The sequence below is a fragment of the Phaseolus vulgaris genome, chromosome 5, assembly GCF_000499845.2.
Source record: "Phaseolus vulgaris cultivar G19833 chromosome 5, P. vulgaris v2.0, whole genome shotgun sequence".
Taxonomy (NCBI): Eukaryota; Viridiplantae; Streptophyta; class Magnoliopsida; order Fabales; family Fabaceae; genus Phaseolus; species Phaseolus vulgaris.
This window is the reverse complement of record NC_023755.2, coordinates 37,559,692-37,567,811: the sequence shown is the minus strand read 5'-3', so window position 1 is coordinate 37,567,811 and position 8,120 is coordinate 37,559,692. Positions and strand designations below refer to the sequence as shown.

The 8,120-nt window shown below is 29.3% G+C and overlaps 1 long non-coding RNA gene across 9 annotated transcripts; it reads right to left on the bottom strand.

The window, feature by feature from the left end:
- Positions 1–618: 618 nt before the first annotated feature.
- On the bottom strand, positions 619–4,485 carry LOC137835728 (uncharacterized). Of its 9 annotated transcripts, none has more exons than XR_011085124.1 (7): positions 4,190–4,485; positions 3,972–4,117; positions 3,646–3,725; positions 3,228–3,282; positions 2,935–3,071; positions 2,237–2,360; positions 619–861 (listed from the first exon to the last, which is right to left on the bottom strand). It is a non-coding gene; the product is annotated as an uncharacterized lncRNA (long non-coding RNA). The 9 variants fall into 9 exon arrangements; XR_011085122.1 differs by lacking the exon at positions 3,646–3,725 and having other exon boundaries at positions 4,190–4,247; positions 4,323–4,480; XR_011085123.1 differs by lacking the exon at positions 3,646–3,725 and having other exon boundaries at positions 3,935–4,117; positions 4,190–4,484.
- Between the last annotated feature and the right edge of the window lie 3,635 nt (positions 4,486–8,120).

Here is an 8,120-nt window from a genome sequence, read left to right as displayed (position 1 = left end):
TTCTGTGAAACCCGTTATTATTAGAGATTTTGCAAACCCTGTTATTACCAAGGGTTTTACAAACCCCGTTACTGCCAAGAGTTGTACAAACCCTATTAAAATTCATTTTTTTTTGTATTTTTTAAATGAATTTTGTTTTTAATATACATAAATTCAAAAACAACTAAAAAATATAAAAAAACAAATATTTTAAAATTTGGAAAATTTAATTAGCATAAAATTTTGTATTTTTTTTTTTTTAAATAAAGAACCTAAACAAGATGCCACATACATAAATATATAACAAACTATTTACTTATTATAAAAAAAGAAATACTTAATCATTACTTTGGATTACAATGAAAAAGATAATATTTTAGGTTCAACTAACTAATGTCTAACCAATCCGTCTTGAAATTGCACTCGACTTTAAAATCTTCTATTATAAGATATGAACTCTTTTTAAAGGTAAATTTATTAAATTTATTAATTTAAAAAATAAAAAACATTTATTAATTTGCCACTAGAAATATATCAACAATACATTAAAATCTATTTAACCACATTAAAACTTACAGAATATTAATGGCATACACATTCTTTTAAATACAGATAAAAATTACTAAATAAACTAATGTATAAGAAAAAAGATAATAATTAATACTAATTAGGATAAGCATGTGTTAAGACTAGAGGACACAACGTCCAAATTTGGTTTCCTCGTAAGAAAATAACAGTAACTTAAAACACAACACTAATATTGATACTAATAAACAAAGAAAAAAAATTGCATCCATCATCAAGATGACTATAGAAAAACACAGACGCTAGAATTTAAAAACATGCAAAACCCTCGTCCTTTGAAACTCAATCATTGTCCACCTGCCAAAAAAAAAAAGCACTGATTTATTTGAATTAATAAATGCTATCTTTGGACAATAGGTGCTATATCCATATCAATGAGTAACAAGATCAAACAACAATTAAAACATTCTTTATTATTTTATATATCATACTCTTACTCCGAGAAAAATCAAATATTACATGCAATTAACAAAAATGGGTCCAGTCTCATTCTATAGACAACTAAACAAAAGGCACACAATTTATAATTTGTCAATATCTCAATTTAATCGTATAATAATATATTGTAAATAATTTAATAATTAAAATAAACAAGACATAAGTTTATTTTCTATCATTATCAATATTTTAATTAATAAAATATAAAGAAAATCCTATCTCAAATAAAAATACTTATTTGAAGTGTTCAAACTTTCAGTTTTTCTTTTCCTCATTCAATTTCCAATGCTTGTGAAGGTTTTTTTTTTAATTTAAAAACCATTTATTTAGATAAACAAATATTAGTGTGCAATGATTTAACTTGAAAGAAAAAATAAATTCGTTATTTTAGTGGTTTAATTGAACAGATTCTCTTTCCATATAAGAAATCCAAAGGAATGTGTCCCAATTTTAGTGAGTCGACAATTAGAACGGTCGAGACCAATATTAAAAGTAATAAGTTTACCTAAAAAATATCCATTAGTATTGCTCAAATAAATAAACAACCTCTAACAAAAAGCAAAAATGAAAAAAAAAAAAAAATATATAAAAGAGAATTAAAGTAAAGGTGAGATGAATAGAGTTGATGTTTCACATATGGTTCCCACTTCTAAATTACCTTGCAGTTACTTCCTGCAAGAATCAGAAACCATTCACAGGGTAAACAATTTGCACTGCATCATTCACGCAATCTTCTAATCCTAACCTGTGCAATAATGATCCAATAAGGCAACAGTAAAAAGGTGGAAGATAAATACTAGGTTTATAACTACAAGGTGATGGAGCGAGTCACGACATAGTTGAAGGCATTGTTATTCGTCAGGAAAAACTACCTACATATCTCAATGTTGTAGTAATACCAAATCCAGTGGTTTTTACTTACAACTGCTATATTGGTTCTTTGCTAAACAAAACTACTATATTTGGTGGGAGGAAGCACCCTTTCCAAGGTTCCAACGCTCACACTTTCAAGTTTCACACTTAATTAGAAGAGCTCAACCAATTGAAGACCTTTTGTATGAATCATTTCAAGTATCTCGCTAAACGTTGATGCTTAACAGTAAGTTCCCTGGAGTCAACCATTTCAACATGAAGTTTTCAACTTTTTATTTTCATATAGAATTTTTAGCTATAGCAAAGAACGTGTGAATATGCATGTGTGTAGATTTTGAGAGAGAGAGAATTATGTGCTTACTTCAAGTCAATAAACTCTGTAGTTGCCCTTGCCACCAAGAACACCAGAGCTGGTCTCATCCTCTTCCCACCCCCAGCACTAAAAATTTGTTCAGCTGCAGACAATAAAACTGGATTTTCTGCTCCTACAATCCATCAAAGCATCTTTATCAGATACATTAAAGGTTAGCTATCAAACTATCACCATTTGCAAGCAAAAGAAGCTAAATGAAAGAAGGTTCAACAGGGAATGAGAATGATAAAGACTTCGCACAAATTGACTGGATAAACATTCTTACACAACAACAAAATCTAATGAGTAGTAACTTATGCTACAATACAATCAATTTAGAATGGTCTTAAAAAAATATCTCAATAAATAAATCAATAAAATTGAATACCATTAATCCCAAAAATATTGCAATTTGTAAATTGGTGTCCAGATACAAATAAAAATGTAAATACCAAACAAAGTCAAACTAATGAATTCAATAAAGGTAACAAGAACAAAACCCCAGAACAGTTAAAGAACTTCAGTCAAGCTTATGCCCCTTGTTTCCTTCCTTTAAAAATTCTAAACTTTTTTGGTCTGTTAAAGCCACTCTCACTCACAGTATATAGAACAACAACACAAGACTTCATGAGACAGACAATAACAATCATAAATCTTTCATACTAGATAAAATACCAGAAAGCATCCATCCCAAAAGCATTACTTACCAACTGAAGATTTTTATTGAGAGTTAGCAAATCATTAGCGACCACTTCAAAGAACCTAGCTGGGGAAATGGGGGATTCTGAATAACCCTTCAAGTTCAATCCATTGGTTGGTAAGGCTTTCTATTGCTTGAGTTCCCCTATTCAAAAACCAAAAGTTTCAATGTCTAGTTCCACAACTATAACTAACACCTATAGTCATAAATAGTCACAAAAGCAGACATAGTATTTTCAATTACTTAATTAGATAAAGAAAGGTAGGAAAAGCTTTTCCATTAGTGAAATGAAAAGAATACCTAATATAAAATCTACACCTTGATGTGCTAGATTTGCAAACTTGGAATCATCAACCTACAAAATAAATTGAATACACCACATGACCAAAAAAACACGTCAATAAAGCATGTAAAAACAAAGAAATTAATTACTACGTCAATAGTGTAAGATTAATTACTAGTATTTATGAACTATGCTAGGAACAACTGGTGGAAAAAGAAGAAAAGACTTATATGGAGAATTTCTCATAAATTCATTGAGCAACGATATATACTGAAAAACAAAGATTCTGCAAAAACAAGCTAATAGAAAAAAAAATACTAATCGTTTAAAGATAACCAAAACCCAAAAAACTATATAATCCAATTTCATGCATTATTCAAATGTTGAATATATCATTTCCAAAATAACTACTAAAAAACAGTGAAGTATCCTAACATGTGATACAGAGCTGCACAGGTCCATGAAAAGATCAACTAAATTCCTAAGTTGTTCTACTTCAATCTCCTTGATTTAACCTGCGGTTTTAGTTTCAAATTAAAAAACAAAGTTAGTACAATTCCTTATACTTAACATCAAAATTCCCAAATATTAGACATGTCATCTTGAACTATTTGAGAAAACACCGTTCCAATTACAAAATTATGAAACACGCAAATCATCTGCGTGATTCACCATGCAGTCTAACAATCACTTATTTATAACTATAAATGTTGTTAATACGTACCTAAACAAAGCAGATAATAAGACGACTATGATTATACCTTGTTTCAGAAATTGGCCTCGAAGGACATCGCTGAATCTACTATCACAACCAGTTCCGTGTGCTTAGGGTTTACTTCTTCAATTTTGTCGAAGAAATAGCACTTGCAAGCAACATTCTCTGGGAATAGATTGCAGTGCGAAACATCTACAGAAACTCAGAATCAATCCACCATTTCACGTGAATGTGAGTTTATATGTGAGAGAAATGAAAACGAACCTTCAGCGTCCTTGAGATCATCTCTGAGACTCAAGATTTCTTGTTTTCTTTCCGTGGCCTGAGAATCCGAAGGTGAAATAAAAGTGAATATTCAAAGGCGTTGGATTGGGATTTAACGAAGGAAGTGTATAACCTTTCGTCATCGGAGAATAGCGTTGCGAAGGAGATAGTGCATTGTACTCGTTTGCTTTTTTTCAAAATCTTTGATTTGAGATGCGAATCAAGAGACGAACTTGTGAGAGTTTCCGTTAAAAGCTCGGTGACTCCCAAACTCAATGTTTAACAAATGCGAAAAATTAAAATAGAGTAGGAAATTAATAAAACTTGTAGTGGTTATCTATCGGTGGTTTCAAAATCCCGTTACTTGGGATTTTTAAACTCCTACTACTTTCAACAATTTATAAATTATTTTTAGTAATTTTATGACCCCGTTAATTTCATTTCTTGTTCTTTTAACGGGCAATCTAAAATCAAATATTTTAAAATTTTGATTCTTATAATTAAATGTAACATTCATGAACAAAGAATAAAGTCTACAAGTTTAAGATAAAATAATGTAAACGACAAAGTTTAAAGGTTAAAACTAGCTAAACATTGTAGTATCATTTATTCTAACTCATTGGACATAATAAAAAACTAAATAACATTATTCAAATTTTGATATTCATCATTTGTTTCTTGGTTAGAAACACTTCTTTGATCAGATATATAGTATATGAAAAATAACCATAATTAATAACACTCAAATTACAATATAAAGTAGTAATTTAATTGAGACTATCACATTACATTGATTAAAATTTTAATTTCTAATATTGATAGGTAAAATAACAAAAATTAGGTGTAATAGAAAATATTAATGCTTGATTCTATCTTTAAAGATTTGTAAATTTGAACATCTTTTTATTCAAAAAAAAAAATAGTACTAATTGATTTTTGAATATGATTATATAAGAACATGAAAATAAAATACTATTTTTTTATCTTCTAAGTGAGGATGTAACCCTCTATGATTAAAAGAAAAAGGGTTAATGACTTGGAGTAACATTAGTGGTTAGAGTGGATAGGTAGCTTAGCTTAATATATGTGTTTGCTAGCTAGTTACAACAAAACCAAACTCATCACAATTCACAAGGTGGAGCTCCCTTATGTGTACTTTAATAATTCTTACCATACTGCAGTACAAGTCACTTTCTCTTGTCCGTGTTTGTCCCTGAGAACCTATATATAAATAAATAAATATATATATATATATATATATATATATATATATATATTGATATAGTCAAGGTCTCAAGCAAAGTCATCTCTACATTTAAAAAAACTCTCAGTTGAAACTGCTATGAAATTTAATATCTGGGCTCATCCATTGATCTATGTACTTTTATAACATAATAGGCATATGTTCTTTTTCTGCACATACAAACTGTAAATTCGGTAATAGTTTTACAAAGAACTAATCTATTGTATGTGCAGAGTCTACAGTAAACTATTAAATATTTTTTATACCATAGGAATATATATTATAGTTAAACTAATACTACATTATTTATTCTAATCTAAAAACAAAGTTCAGTTCCTAATACTTCCAACTTTAGCATCAAATTCCGCAAATGTTGATGACACCATTCAGAACTATATGAAAACTACTACCAGAATATGATATTTCCTTGTAGCAACAAGAGCACAAATTCACTTTTTCTTGGAAGAATTATGGGGCAACCTGGCAAAATTATAAACAAGATCCATTAAAACTAACATACCAATGTCTATAAAAAGGATTCAATTTTAATTAAGAAAAAAGAAAATTATTTTAAGTAAAATCTAAGCAGTCTCGTAAGGTAGGTTTTATAAGAGGTTAGTATTATAATTTGTTGATATAATTGTATACTTCATTATAAATCACTTGTAGGAAAGAGTTATTTGATACCTTTTTGGAGCGAGCCACCCGAGAGATAAAAAAGAAATGAAATATAAAAGATGGTACAAGAAACAGATGAGTGAAAATACAGATCCTTGTAATATCGGTCTAAATTCACAGGCTAATAAGCAGTGTTTACACATTCTACACATATTTGCAAGGACTAAAAGGAAAAGAGTTATTACAAAGGCTGTTCAAATCCTCAAAACTCATATAACAAAAAAATGTTATCACCATACATAGGCACATAAGCATTGTAACATGACTAAAAATAAAATAAATTAATATTTACCTTTTTTTTGTATAATAAGTTACAGTAACATTTTTAATAATATAATAATCAACTATAACATTACTAATAGAACTATGTTTCTTGATCTACAAGTTCCAAATGGTTAGAGAATATGAGATTTTAATAGATTTTGTTTACCATTAATAAAACACTCTCATGGACTGCACAATGATCTTTATCACTAGTCTTCATCAACGCCTCTTTTAGAATTTGATTCATTTGCATTAGATGGTATATAAATACAAAGAAGTAAGTTTATGGATACTTGATATATTTATTTACAGTATGGATATCATTACTAATTAATTGCAAGATTTAAATATATTTTAATTTTTTTATCAGCAAATCAATATTATATATATAAAAGATATCAAACAAACAAATTATATTTCAAGTATAATTATTATATAACCCACATATATACACATACTTCAGGGGAAACAAATAAATTTCTGGTATAAATGCAACCTGTTGGTTACAATCTGCTAGTTTCATGTGATGCATTATGGCCAGCATTTTCAGAATTTCAAAGTCTGATTAGATTAATGAATTAACAATCTAATAAGATGAAAGGGAGAGGAAAAATCCTGCATGCATGATTTCCAATAACACATCTCTTTCTCGCGGTTGTTAGTATTTTTTTTTCTCATAAAATATCATTCATAATATCTATAGCCGCACAATTTTCCTTAAATCTATGTTATTCTAATACATAAATGGGAGATTGGGCCAAATCAACAACGTAATTATATAGATAAAATCCACATCAAAATTTAGTTAGTAGCCAACTAATAAGGAACCGTATGCCCAATTTTTTCGTCAATTTCTCCATGAAAGAGAGAACTCCTCACAAACATTTTCTCAAAGATACTATCAAATTTGAGGACCTTACCATCTACTTCTCAACCTGAAGCCTTCTATTCATCGCCACAATCACATGCTCCAATATTCCTACGCAACAGGGCAAAATGCAACCACAAAATAAATACCTGCTTTAATAAAAACTAAACACCTTTATCACCCTATGTTTCTATAAAACTCATTCATCCCAATTAAACATCAAATAACCCTTTCCATCTATGTTGTAAGAAGAGAAAAACTAAAAAAACTAAAGAAGAGCGAAACGAAAAACGAACCGGAGAGAGTGTTCCAAAAAATGATTCCGAACTAGTGAAATGCACCGCCGGAAAGAAAACTCACCATTAAACGCAGCACCGGAAGAAAAACGCACCACAAAGTGGTAGGCAAAGAAATAGGGCATGAAAAATGGGGAAAGAAACCAATTCAGAGAAATCAAATAGGATCAAATAAATCATCAATTGGAGCCCTAGTACAAGAACAGAGAAATCTTTGTGTGTCAACAAAATTCTTCAAAAAATATGAATTCTGTTTGAAAGATGAAGATGCGAAAGAGTTAATTTGAATTTTGAACGGGAGCGTTTTCTAGGACGTACACAAAAAGAAAAATTTTGTTTAAAGGGATGTACGTGTCTGATACCGTGCTTCCTAAAAAAATCAGTGTATGAAAAACGTTGAATGTGAAAAAAAATGAGGTGAAAAATTAGAATATGAAATTTTATTGTGGTTTCTTAAATAATCATGGAAATTTACCAGAGGTTTAGAAAACCCTCCATACGCACATGTATTATTTGGGGTTATTACAGTCTCTATGAATAAATTTCCATTCAAATTAAAAGAAGGCAGTTTCTTCCTCCATC